The sequence below is a fragment of the Armigeres subalbatus genome, chromosome 3 (genome assembly GCF_024139115.2).
Source record: "Armigeres subalbatus isolate Guangzhou_Male chromosome 3, GZ_Asu_2, whole genome shotgun sequence".
NCBI lineage: Eukaryota > Metazoa > Arthropoda > Insecta > Diptera > Culicidae > Armigeres > Armigeres subalbatus.
This window is the reverse complement of record NC_085141.1, coordinates 296249971-296264414: the sequence shown is the minus strand read 5'-3', so window position 1 is coordinate 296264414 and position 14444 is coordinate 296249971. Positions and strand designations below refer to the sequence as shown.

General features: G+C 36.4%; 1 long non-coding RNA gene across 1 annotated transcript; it reads right to left on the bottom strand.

Annotated features, from left to right (window-relative positions):
- Nucleotides 1-7281: 7281 nt before the first annotated feature.
- LOC134224906 (uncharacterized) lies at nt 7282-8372 on the bottom strand. Its single transcript, XR_009983104.1, has 4 exons — nt 8135-8372; nt 7929-8061; nt 7584-7727; nt 7282-7450 (listed from the first exon to the last, which is right to left on the bottom strand). It is a non-coding gene; the product is annotated as an uncharacterized LOC134224906 (long non-coding RNA).
- Between the last annotated feature and the right edge of the window lie 6072 nt (nt 8373-14444).

Sequence of the window (14444 nt, the reverse complement as noted above, 5' to 3'; positions counted from 1 at the left end):
GAAGAACTTATTTACAAATCGATTCAACGAGTAATGATTCCATTGCTGAACTTCCCCGAGCAATATTGAGTTGGCAAAGAGTTTTGAAGAATCTTCCATGTTCAATAAATTGGGCTGTAATGTTTCTTGCGGCAAATTATTCCTTTTCATTAATTTGCAATGCAATTTTGTGGTTTTGTCTATACTTACACAGCAAATAGTTTAAAAATTAAATGGCGTGTAAAATTGTACCTCATCAACCACAACAAATGCATTAACATTCGATGTTCAATTAAATTTGACTAAATTTTACTAGCAAATATAGTTTAAATTTCTTTAGATTAAACAGATCGGTAAGTTTATTTGGATGTTCCAAATATTTACGCGAACAAAAATACATTTAAAATCACAACATCTTTTTATTTGTGATTGAGTGGCATTCAATTTTACTTCTGTGCTTCTGTAATAGAAGTAATTTTTCCTCAGTCCCTTTATTGCTATTTTCATGTGAAAACTTTTCACGTGAAAACAGGAGGCGAGATGTCGCTGGCGACAACTTCTCAAATTTTGTACTCAAACGATAATGAACACAGAATTTCCATTCCAACAATAATTTTTTCTAATATCAGCTAATTGTCAAACGTCCCGTTATATCTTCTTTTTGACGATATGGTTTCATGGTAGTAAACAAAGTTCAAAAAAGAGTGCAAAGTGTAACGGTAAATGCTTCAAATCAAGATACGATTTTCAAACGATTCTTAATCGCTGGCGAGTTTTTATCACTTGATAATTTAAAAGTGAGATCGCGGGTGAGTTTGATCATTCTCGTTTCGTGGGAAAATTTATGAACTGTTCGACAAAATGCGAAAATAACAAAAATGCGGGACGTCTAGTCACTTTTGACTAGGTGGAGCGCCTCCTTCAAATTGTTCGCAGGATAGTACTACCTGTAATCGCATATCTGCCCCATATGAATAGGAAACCCAGCAAAGATGGGACAAATATGCGATTACAGGCAGAGTACAGCAAAAAAATTTCACAGTGACAACATGTTACATTCGCACAGAACAAAACGAAACAAATGTGTTGCTGTTGCTGTTGTGTTGCATATTTTTCCAAGCATTCGGCATTATAACCATCTTGGCTCTGATGGCCTCGGTCGCAGTGGAAATGTCGCTTTTCAAGTCGCGCCTGTGACGATCTGCCACAAACGATATTTGTTTTCCTGCTTCGACTGTTCAATGTGTTTGAAAATCTCTGCAAAGGAAGCTGTCTATCTTGGCGTGGCTTTATTAGTCATCTACGTAACGCAATCAAACATAGTCAATATCATCATGTAAAACGATTGAACATCGGCGGAATTTGTTGCGATGGTGCTACTGTCTTCTTGGAAGTTATCAGTCCTCTCGTTACAAAGTTGCAAACTAAGACGCCACCATCAGCCTGTTTGTAACAACTCGGATGGAAAGTTTGAAAATCGTGAAACCGCTGCCTACACTTTTTCTTTGCGTCTTTCGGCTTCTAATTTGGTGCCGATTAAGCCTACTGGGATCCTTGACAAATGTTCTCCAAAGTTAGTGACTGTTGAGTGGTCCACATTTTACAATTTGCCAAATTGTCGTGCGAGTAGTCCATACTTTCGCGAAAAGCGAGCAGCATGTACCTAGATGCGTGCTTCTCTTGCTTTGACTTTATTAAATACTTCACTGATTTGTTCACATGCACATTTGTCATGACTCTACAAAATGACGAAAGCTCATACATAGATTGATGATGCCTGGTTTGGAAAAGTGTATCGTATTTTTTTTACAAATGTACTGCTTTGGTGATTTCGACGAAGAGTACAGTGGTGGATTATTTTGACACTGCTGTTTCTCAGGATATGTACTCTAACGACTTGTTTTTGGGAATGACTTACCCCAATTTATCCGCATCATAGTTTCCGTGCATTGCACTCCCATCCAATGTTAACGACAATCTGTAGAAGATTGAGAATAATTTTGAGCATTTGTCCATACGGCCGCGACATGTCATTATGTCAACTTTAAGTTAGGCGGTTTATTCAAGAGTACTTCTATAATTGCCGTACATCGTACTCTAGGAATTTCGTTTTTAATGATAGATATTGCTCTGTGCACTGTTCTCGGCCGCCCAAACTCCTATAAGCAATGCCACTTTCTGGAGCTTTAATCGTAATTGCTACGTACCTTTGTCTGAAACTAGCAACATACGTCATCTTTCCGACCGCTCAAAGGACAGGCATCCTCCAGAACTGAGGTTACCGAGGAGTTGGTTCAGCCATATTGCTTCCCAGCACGTCTAGCTAAAGCAATAAGTTTCAATCGAGGAAACCGTGGCACTTGGCTAGCAGTAAGTAGCCAATGAAATAGTGCCGCCTGCCAAATTGATTGAAAAGATCATTCCCGATGCTGAACTTCTTTTACTGACGTCACCAACCCAAACGCTGTCGGCGTTGTTGACGAGAATCTGATTTCTCGATACCCAAGAAGCCTTTGGTCACCTTCATCCAAACATCTGCGTCGACCGCTTCCCATAGATATGGGTGTTGAAAACGTCAAATGACCAAAAGAGAGGCTCCTTTTGTTTACTTTGTTTCTTGATTATCACAAAGCATTCCAACAATTACATCGGATTTTTTAGCAGAGATCTGAAGAAAATAGCTTTGTCTACCGTGCTGTGGTAAAACTATTGTAACAAACGCTAAACTAGCCTAGATATTAGCGAAAAAGAGTGCAATCGAAGAGAGTCTCGCATTTGGACATACGTTTTCAAAAATCATGCTTATGTTTAGTGCATCTGTCATCTGCTCACTCGATTTTGTTCTATTTGCCTGGGCACGACCCAGAACCTTCGCATCTGCTAGATTTAAATGTTTCAAACTTTTCAAATTGGAAAAAAAGGGTATGGAAATTGTAAATTGAGTGGAATTGGAATTTAAGTAAGAAAAATACAAACGATGATCTGTGGCGTGACAATTCTTCTTTTCTCTTGTTTTCTCTTCTTTTAATTTCAGTTTGTTTTATTGTTCAAATGATTCACAAACCTCGTGTATTTTAGATTCTTCTTGTCATAAAAAAGGTTTCCAATTCGTTAAATTCTGCACAGCAGAAAAGAAATAAAAATTCATATCAGTATTTCAGGAGGAAGGGTCATTTGGCCGAAAGCCATTCGGCTGAATAACACGTTGTCATCGCCAAAAGTCATCTAACCGAATTCATTTTGTCCGCATTGGACATTTGGCCAAAGCGGTTATTAGACTGCAAATGAATTGACCAAAAATGACATTTGACCGAAATGTCGCTCGGGCAAACTGGTGATTTGGACGACCAGCTAATTTGGTAAATGTCGTTACCTAAACGGGTCATATGGCCGAAAATGTCATTTGGTTGAACAGTACATAATTCAGTACGATTCAACTATGACGTCCACTACTTTTTGCTTTTTTTAGACCCCCTCCCTCCCCCCTCTGTCACGCTTTTTTGTATACCTAGCATATGTACTGTCACAAAATCTAAGACCCCCTTCCCCCCTTAAACCTGTGACATCATTATTGAACGACCCCAAAGTGTGAACTGATTAATTTTAATTGAGAAGTTAGAAAAGAAAATTAAGAAATTAGAATTGAAAAATAAGAAAGAGAAGTGAGACATCTCTTATTTCGTCTTTTACTATCATCCGTTACTTTCCACTTCTCGTTTTCACTTCTCACTGTGGGTAGCGAGAAATGAGAAATAAGGTGTGATATGTAAGAAGTCTCACTTCTCATTTGTCATTTTTTGCTTCTTAATTATTTTCTCCTTATTTTGACATTGTTGTTTCATGAGGGTGAAATTCGCAAACATAAACCTTGCAGGCCTGTCGTGTCGCTTTTTAATGACTAGGTCATTTTTTTTGGGTCAGTCACTAAAGTCACTTTCCCCCCTAAAAACTTCAACTATTTTGAGCAAAATCATAGTTTGGAGGCCTAAACCCAGTGTTGATCAATATCCACGCTTCGCAAAGAAGATCGTCGTGGAATAGGAGTTTTTTTTTATTAATGTGAAGTTTATGTACCGTAACCTGCCCTAATTCCGCGCATCGCCTAATACCGTGGTTACCATCCTAATTGGTGAATATAGAGATACTGTCTATCGCACACATCATATTATTTGGTGAAATGCCCAAATATATAAAATAAAGGATTTGCAAATAGTTATTGTGGGTGTTTGTGACATCAAACAGAACACGATATCACTTCTATGACATTTTATACAGACTGTTTACGTAAATACTTTGGGATATTCACGTTTCTTGTAAAAAAGTGGAATATTCTGTATCTGAGTACAAATTCTTCCATTATTTTCAAAACATTTAGACACTGGATATTATCGTATCTAATTTTAAAAAAATATGAAGTAAATGTAAATAAATATGAAGAATTAATATGAAATAAATATGAAGGCAAGTCAAAAAAGAGCATTTAAACCGTCAATATTGTGACATTTCTATCTTCCCAATGTCTTCTCCCAATGTCTTTGTAAAATAGTTCTTTTATTTGACGTATTTTTCAAGTATGATAATTTAATAAAAATTAGAGGCCTGAATAAGAGAAACGCGGATAGGTATGTGCCGCCAATCGAACCGTCAAAAAACAGCAGCCAATCGAGCAGGAGACCTGTCAAGCAGCCAAAATATTGGCTCAGATACTGAAAACGGCCAAATTCGATTTTATGACATTTTTAAATAAACAAAATTTAATTTATTTTACATTAGTTTGCAATAATATATGCAAGTCATTTATAGATTATGAAATGAAATTCCATTGTTTATTGGGTTCTAATGTTATGTGATGTGGACACATAAAATAGCGGATTGTGAGATTTTATCTACATAAACCATTTCTTCCTTTTCATATGTTGTTCTTTGATGAAGAAGATCAAATGCAGTGTTGGCAGAGTCATATTTTCTATCCGCGTTTCTCTTATTCAGGCCTCTAATATAAATTTGTGAATGATTCAAATATGCACACATGTCATTGTAAATATGCTTTTATTAGAGCTTATTTGATTGGGCAAGGTGTTAGGAATTTTTCTGCGTGGTATTTGCAATCGTCTTTTGAATATACGCGGTAAGGCGTATTAGTAAAATGTCGAATACTATTTCGTTCATTATTTTTAAAGATGAACTACAAAACATATTTTTTGTGCGTGTCACGATACTCGTCACATTTTTATTCCTGCAAATCTTCAAAAAATAAAATATGTACTTGTCAGGTCATTCCATTCTATAGGTTTTATCGCCGTTGCTGACTTTTAGTCTATAAAGCATGAGTCATTTAATATTGGCACGCACTGTTTATTTTACTGTAGTGCTCCTAGTGGTCGGAACTGGAATGTTTTGACAGCAGTTTGTTGTAAAATGCCTCCTCTTTTAGTGCTTAGTGCTTTTAGTTCATTTTGTTTGAAGTTATACACAATGAAAGCCGCGAATCGAAAGTTAGTTTTAAACACTAGCTTCGAAAACACGATTGGTCAGGTTAAAAAACCGCAAAATCGTTGAAATGCAGCTACCCGAACAATAGTTTACTACTGGACGAGGTGATGTCCCAAGCAAGTTTTTGCCGATAAATTCGCAAGAAAACTAATGAATCGGTAATGTATTTGCTGCTGCGGACAAAAATCCCAGGTTTTCGTGACAAACAAGACTGTGAATTCTCAAGCAGAAGTGTCTAAATAAGCGTATTCTTCCGTACATTAAAGCCCACAAAAGACCTGTAAAGTTTGGCATGGTTTGGCAAGCTGTCATTACAGCAGAGAAGTGCTGCAATGGTATCGAGATAACGGGGTGGATTTCTTCGAAAAGGAAATTTTCGAAATTTTGGGCAATTGTCATGCAGAAGTTGAAGGAGAGTGGAAAGGTGTCTAAGGATGCGACAGAGATGAAGAGATGGTGGAGAAAAAGGCCGCTCAGGTAATCCAACAGAGTGTCCAAAAAATGATGAGTGGTGTTCGAAGAAAAGCTTGAGATGTCATTAAAACGAAATCGGAATAATTTTCCGCTATTTTTTCTTCAAAGATCAATAAATAACCTTCATTTTCAGTACGTAACATTTTTAGTTCAATAATATGGCTCCGAAATAAATCAGTTTTTTTGCGTCCCAATTTTAAATGACTCAAGCTTCAGAACCGTTTTTGCAGGAGCGGACTTGACACGAGTAATTAATTTTTCGCTACATCAGTTGGCAAAAAATATTCTAAACTGTTTTTCTAATGGATCATATGTCGACCGATTCTTTAATTACGATCTTATGTCTTTTTATTTCCAAGGTTTAACTATAACTTATCGTAGCAAATATCAAAAGAAGTATCCATTCAGAATGCCGAGTAGAATTCGTTTGAATTCTATTCAGAATCCGTCTGGAATTCTGAACAAAATTCGTTTGGAATTCTAAGCAAATGTGTTCGGGGTTTTAAACAGGATTCGTTTGGAATTCGTTCCGTTCCGAGAACCCGTTCGTGATTCTGAAGAGTATCTCGGTTAGGATTCGGAGCGGAATCCTTTCGAAATTAGTTTATAATTCAGAATAGAGTCCGCTTAGAATTCTGAGCAGAACCTGTTTCAGAGTTCCCAAACATAATCCGTTCGGAATTCATAAGGGATTCTGCATAGACTCCGTTTGAAGGTTCTGGACAGAATCTATTTGCAATTCTGAAAACAGAGTTCGAATGGTATTCTGAACAGAATCCATTTGGAACTCTGAACAGAATACGTTCGCGATTATGAACAAAATCTATTTGAGATTCTAAGCACTGAAAAATTCTTGAATACGTTGAATATTTTTCGTAAAGTACGTGGATAGGTAACATTTTTTTTTTAGGTTAGATTTCACCAAAACTTAACTTGTTTCGGAAAATAAAAGCATTCTTATTACGGAGCAGTGTATGACACATTATTTTCACCTGTGGTTCAACCTTTTGCTTCTTAAAATCTGCGATTAAATACACAGAAAGAAAAACCATTGTTAGAATTAAAAAAACCATTGGTAAAAATAAAAAGTTTCGTTGGTTCTTTTTCGTAGAGAGTTGTAAGTATTCAAAATTAAAGTACGGTAACTGTTACGGCAACCATGGTTTAAAAGCTGCAAGCTATTCTGAAATTAAAAGTTTGAACTTTTTAAATAAATTGTCGAACTGTCAAATAGAAAAAAGGTTCACTGTGAAAAATAAAAGTGAAATATTGTTATTCCAAATGATGACATCATCGCTATTAGTTGCTTTTCTCAAAACAATCAAAGAAAACCAGTTTTATAGACATATTTTATTATACAATAATGGATATTATTTGACTAGGTACACGTTGATTTTACAGGTGCTTTTGCCCTCGACAGCCCTATAACTGTGATCTTCCGATCCAACACTGACGACTCTCGAACCATGATTATTTGTCAGCAACAATACTGCCATCGATTCCGCTAAAATTAACAAGAATAAAATTAGCACAAATTAATTTTATTCTCTATAATTAATTATTTTGTGGCAAGATGCAAATATAGCACTGCGCGATTGATTTATGGTAAACAAATATGTATGTATGTTCCTACTTACTATCGATGGTATTTTATAGATCCGAAATTTGGCCAGCGATGTTCCCCCGCGACACACTCTGGGTCCATTTGAAAAATCCATTTCCATCGCTCTAACATTGTATGGGTGATTCCAATGGGACATCTCGTCATTGACTGGAAAGATCTGGGGAAGAGGAAGTGGAAAATATCTGAAGTCATTGTATAAATACTAGTCCCGTCCAATGGGCAGGTTCAAGTCGTGAGAATTTTATCATATCTGGCTCTAATTTTTTTTTCAACAAAGGAAGGCGAGGATGGGTGAAACTTCCAGTGACTTCAACCTGCTAATTGGACGGGACAAGTTTGAGTTTGATTGAATGCTTACCTTCCGTTTCCTGTAGCCTAGAGCCGAGCCTAGAGCAACGATTTCAGTTTAAGAGAATGCGAAGTTGTTTATCTCAGGGGGAAACCCGCAGCGCAGACCGATGCAGCTAAATATACCGCTTCACAGCGGCAACCTATAGGAAAATATGCAGAAAATATCCAATAATTTATTAAATATAAATCGTGACTGAAATCTTTGTGACCTACCTTCTATTTATTATCCACTTTCCTGATATATTTAATCTAATTGAGGATATTTCTGTTTTGTCTGTTTTGTTGTTTGTTTTGTTTTGGATGTCTGTTTTGTTGTTTGGCAGATGGCTACGGGTGTTTTGCTTGGCGGCTTGACACTTTTGAAATACTCACACTGAAAGAAAACACTTTTTATTTTACATTATAAACAGACGAAAAATACTTTCAAATTGAAAATATAATTTTCACAGTAAAAAATAAACTTTTATTTTGATGAAATAAATACAATTTTTAAATGTAAAGGTCAAATTATTTAATTAAACAATTTTTGTTTTTTGTGTGTACAAATTTGCTATTATCATAACCCTGAGCGATAACATCATGCTCATAATGATGTGAACCTGTCATATAATGCTTATCTATCAATGGGCCACATGTAGTGTATTCTCAGAAATCCTTCGCGGGCCGCAGGAAAAGGTTTAAAGAGCCGCACTTTGGGGATCACTGGCTCAGAGTTTGTTGGCCCAAAAGTCGGTCTTGACTTCTTTGTGCCTGCAAGGTCTCATTAAAACCTTTTAACCTTTTCACTAGACGCTATTGATAGCTTTTCAACAGTAACTTGTTGAAGGGGTTCTATGTCACTGTTCATGCATATTTATATTGTGAAGTAAGCAGAATGGGCTAATGGTTTCCATGTCAAGAAATTCTACAAAGGTTTGAGGAGGTTTTTACAAAGGTTTGAGGAGGTTTTTCCCCATACTGCTTGAGCTTGCTTCCAAATTGTTGTACAATTTGTAACTCATGTAATCATTCTAAATCTAATTCATCGTGTTTGATACATGAGGTTTTGAATTTTTTCTCAACACTGACTGAAAGTCACTATTTAGTCTCTTTTTCATCCACTTTGGTCACTAAAGTTACTATTTTGAATGGCGTTGATCGCTACCAGCCTTGACATTGACTTTTTCTGCTGATTTCAGGAAGGTTACACGGGTAGAAGAAAATAGCAGCAGAATATCAAGTCTTAGCATTAACATATGAATAACAGAATAGCCAAATCTGATGTTAGTTTTCTTGATATAGTTGTTGAAATAACAAAAATTATAACAGACATTGTTCAAGAAAAAAGCTCAAAAATGACTTGTTTTGCCATTATAAGGGTAAACCTATAGCAGAATATTAGAAGAAAAGGAAATATCAAATTATAATTGATATGTTGCAAATGCAAATAATAAATGAATAACAAACTTTGTTACGATTGCAAAAAGTGTTCTTCATTTGTTGTTCTGTCCTTCCTTACAATAACATATGAATATTTTTTTCACTATTATAACAAAATATGTTGTTGGGATGCTATTTTAAATGCACTGCATAATGACAATAACAAATTTGTTATTCATGAATAACATAAGAATAACAAAGTCTGATATCACACAATCACACCACACAATCTTCCCGATTCCATTTAGCTTGGTAACGGAAAAGGACACAAATATGGTACTTATTCCACTTACCCTTCCACTTGTCACATCCGCATACCATGAAACGTGGATTATGATTGCGTTTGGTCGCGTAGTTCCTCATCTGGTCAATAGTCCAGATGTCCATCATATCAATAGTCCAGATGGTAGCGTGTCAGTCTAGACGTGCTAAGTGTGGAGGGTTCGGGTTCAATTCCCGTCTTTGACCGAATTATTTTGAATGGTTGCAGAGGTTGTCGAAGTATCCAGCATTTTACTCCTTCATGGGGGAGCGTAAAATTAGATTCAATGTAGACACTAACACATAACCAGTTCTTATTTTCTCGTGACCGAAGACCTAATGCAAGGGCCTTCCGTTTACTTAATACAATCTGTGCATATGTCGCAAATTATGGCAAACTGTAGGCGAAACTAATGCGATATTGCAATAAAATGTTGCAATCTCTGGTTGGGTGTGTCTGACTTTCGCTCTTATGAAGCAACAATGTCGATTTATCACTTCTCACAGTGAGAAGTTAGAAAATATGAGAGAAAAGATGTGAACAGTAACATAACAGAAGTAGAAGTTACTTTCCACTGTGAGAAATAAGGTGCAAAAAATGCGAAAAGTGAGTCTCTTCTTGCTTTTTATTTTTCACTTCCTACTTCGCTCTTCTTACTTCTCACTTCCCAATAATCATTAATCACTTCACACTTTTCACATTCTTATTCAAACTACTTTTTCGGTCATATGACCCGTTCAGCAAACGACACTTACGGCCGACCCGTTCCGTTGCACCAAATGAAATTTTCGGTCAAAGGACAGATTCAGCTTTATGACCTCTTTCTGTCGAACGATCATTTCGGCCAAACGGCATTTTCGGCCAAATGGCCTATTCGGTTAAACGGCATTTTCAACCTATTGGTCCATTCTGCTAAACGACTTTTTCGGTCATATGACCAGTTCGGCCAAATAGACATTTTAGGCCACATGTTCCTTTCAACCAAATGACATTATCGGCCGATTGACTTTCGGTCAGATGGACTTCGGCCTGGTGGTTTGTTTGGCCAAATTACATATTCGTTCAAACAATTATCGGCCTAGTGGTATTCCGTTAAATGGCTGACTTTTGGTTAAACGGTCCTTCCCTGTATTTTAGATATATGTATGAGATATCAATACTTCACAACAAAAAGTTATTGCATCTGACAGCTCATCATCAACCTTTTACGATTTAACTGTTTTTCCTCTTCCCATGATTTGTCTCAGGTTCTAGGTTCTATTTGCGTTCCGCTGTTCCAAGAAACTTCCAAGAATGTGTTGAATTATATTTATGCTTTGTAGCTGTAACAAATATTATTAAAAATAATATATTATTGGGAACAAAAAAATCATCGTTTTTACAAAGGAATGTTTTGGAATTTGCCCCCTCAAATTGCTTATTTAACAAAAAGTATGTCATGGGAGAAAACAGGAGTTGTAAAAAGAAAATGTTTAAACTTGATCAACTTGCATTCAGGACACTTCTCAGGGAATCCAAATTTCAAAGTACCCACCTTTTCAAGGGCACACCACTCGATACGGATGTAACGCACAACTGCCATTTTTATTATTTCACGCATGCTGCGGCGCAGCAAAGCTGAAATTATAAAAATGACAGTTTTGCATTGCTTTCGTATCGATTGGTGTGCCCTTGAAAAAGCGAGTACTTTGAAATTCGGATTCCGTGAGGAGTGTCCTTAAGGTCACTCCTTATGGAATCCAAAGTTTCAAAGTGCTCGCGGTTTCGGGGCACACTACTCGATACGGATTTTATTTTTACACGCATGCTGCGACGCAGCAACGCTAAATCAACAAAACTGACAGTTTCGTGCCGCCTCCGTATCGAGTGGTGTGCCCCCAGAGGGGGGACAACGGATTTTTTTTCATATGGAGTTTGGCAAGTATGACAGTACCCTCTTTTTTGGCGCATAAATTTATACTCCAATGTCTAAATGCTCATATACTATTATAAATTGTGATGGTATTTGTAAAAATTTGTATTGTTTACCGTTTTTACAAGAGAGAGTGGTGTCGAAAGCACATATTAAATTAAAGATCGCAACGAACAAAAATACACCAAATCCGTAAATATGTAGTGTTTTCACTTTATTCCTTACGCAAAATATGCAGATAAATAATTATGTTGGTAGAAGAAACTCTGTGGTTAGCAGAAACAGTTGTTTCTTGCATTATCCAAACCTTGTGCGTTTCAGAACATTCTCACTCACTGCAGTGTTTATTTTTCATAGACTACGGCTTGGTGTTAGTGCCGTCGGCATTCGCTCGATTGGTGGCAACAAAAATTTGACAGCTTAGCACCCGCCTGTGTGCCCCCGAAAACGCGAGTACTTTGAAATTCGGATTCCGTGAGGAGTAGGGTATCCAATCATGGTTTGAACCAAATGGCGGGTTCCAGATGAGCCGTTAAAATAAAATTGATTTATTTCATTAACGGGACATGTTAGAACTGCGATTTCTAGTTTGTATGAAAGCTTAGTTCATTATCTTTCTAAAAACATCCTGGGTGCACATATTTATGCTTAGTTTCATTGAAAAAACTTAATAATTACATAACTTTGATTCGTACCATGGTTTGAACTACACTGTTCATGGTTTGAACTAAATTCGTACCATGGTTTGAACTACTGCAGCAGCTAGCAGCTCCTAAATATAATACTAATCACATGCATGAAACGCTGAGGAAATCTGTAGAAAAGCAAATTTGTTTTACTATGCATCTTCTCGCATTCGATTAGTAACTCGAAACGTATGAAAATCGTCTAAACTATCGATATGAAAATTGCGATTTTTTCATATTGGAAATGTAAACAAAATGCTCCAGCTAGGCGCATGCAGCGCTCCTAGCGGACAGCAGCAGAACATGACTGCATTTACAAGTTCAAACCATGGTACGAATTTAGTTCAAACCATGATCAGTTTTTACCTTGTATAAATGTTACTATTTTAACTATTTAAAACTGTTTCTCAATTGTATGATGACGTCAATCGATTACAGATGAAAATAGCGTTCTTTTGATATATTGATCTCACTCCTGTGTCATAAAATGCGTCCTTTACGAGCTTTTTGAAATTATGCCACTGGTGGGGGGGATTTGGCGCAAATTCAGGACGTTTTTAAATCGCTTTATTTTATTACTTAAACAATATGTACGAATGTTTAAATAAACTCTATCACTTCCAGTATACCTAAATATTCCATTCATACTGTTTTAGGTTCATTTCCTGCCAATGAGATGGTAATTTCTACTGATTTCAAAATGGTTCAAACCATGATACGCTTTTCACTAGTTCAAACCATGATTGGATACCCTATCCTTAAATGACTTCAATGACTGCCAATGGCTTCTATAGGGCACTGCACGGACTACTTTGTCTCTTTCTCGCTGCAATGAAATTAGAAAACAACAAGGCCAGTAAACGTCAAAATTTATAAGGAACGAAAGAGAAAGAGATGTTTCCGTGCAGTGCCCTATTCAAAAAGCGGTTCTTCGGATATCGGCCCATTGAATATACAGTCAAACCTCCATGAGCCGATCTTCTATGACTTGACATCGACTCATGGAAGCAAATTTTGCCATATAAAAAATATTTTCTGGGTTGCTGTGATCGTCCCTTCAAACAGCTTTCCAAGAAATTTCTATTCCACAAGTCGATATTTCCATGAGTCGATGGTCCTTTCAAAATCGACACATGAAGGTATGACTGTATGCGAGGTTCCGTGAATTGTTCTTCATATACTGCACAATATTCGAAATTTGGCAAAATTCGGCCAAATCTAGGGTTGTTACGTTTATTACTTGATTATCTCGTCTGGATGCCATATCAAGTTAAATGATTGTTTTATAGTTCCATTTATTCTATTTTGCAGGATATGAAGGTTGTACATATCACCAAATATGAAGTGGAATATTTTTTTTCATTCCACTTCAGATTTAATATTTCATTTCGTTATTCCATTCCGTTTATACTCCAGCTATTGTATTTCGACTTATTGTGTAGATAGGCACAAGCATGTTTTTCAACCCCAAGATAAGAATAAATGGTCAGTGTTGATTCTTAAACACCAAATTAGTCACATGTTCGTAAACAGTGATGTAATCTGTTGATTTCTGAAAAATAGTATCTAAACGTGATGTTTTGCAGGAAAAGTTTACGATTGTCATCCTTTGTGAATCATCAATGAGATGTTCTTAAAGCATCATGATAATGTGATGAAGAATTTTAATGCCATTTCTTAGCCATAAATTATTAAATAGTAATCGATTCAAATACAATTCCGATTTCATAATTTCGCACTATAAGAATTAGCAGTGCTGTGTGTTTTTCTGACTAAAGATGAGTCGAGCGAAGAGGCTTTAAAATCATAAGGCGTTTTGCCTCAAGCAATCAAGTATTTTAGATCCATCGTAGCCTACGAGACTGAAGGATAAACAGCCTACGAATGTTCTATTATTTAGCTTTCATCTGATTAACACCAGAATAGATTTGAATTAATTTCAAACAACATAACTCAAAACTCTTCAAAGAACATCCAAACGTATTTAAACAGTTTTTGAATGGAGAGGTTTAGAGACGCCGGCAGCCCATCGTCATTTTGTTGACACCATCGAATACTACGCTTCTATTCACTATTGAACCATTTTAAATTGTTTTGCTTTGAACTTTTGCTGATACGAAATCTGTAATACAGGATTACACTTCTTTCTTTATCCGGAAAGACACTGTCATTCTAATTCTACCAACCCTTTTCCAAATCGCAACCCAATCGTCCTTAAACTGTTACAGCAACGAACTCATCCCT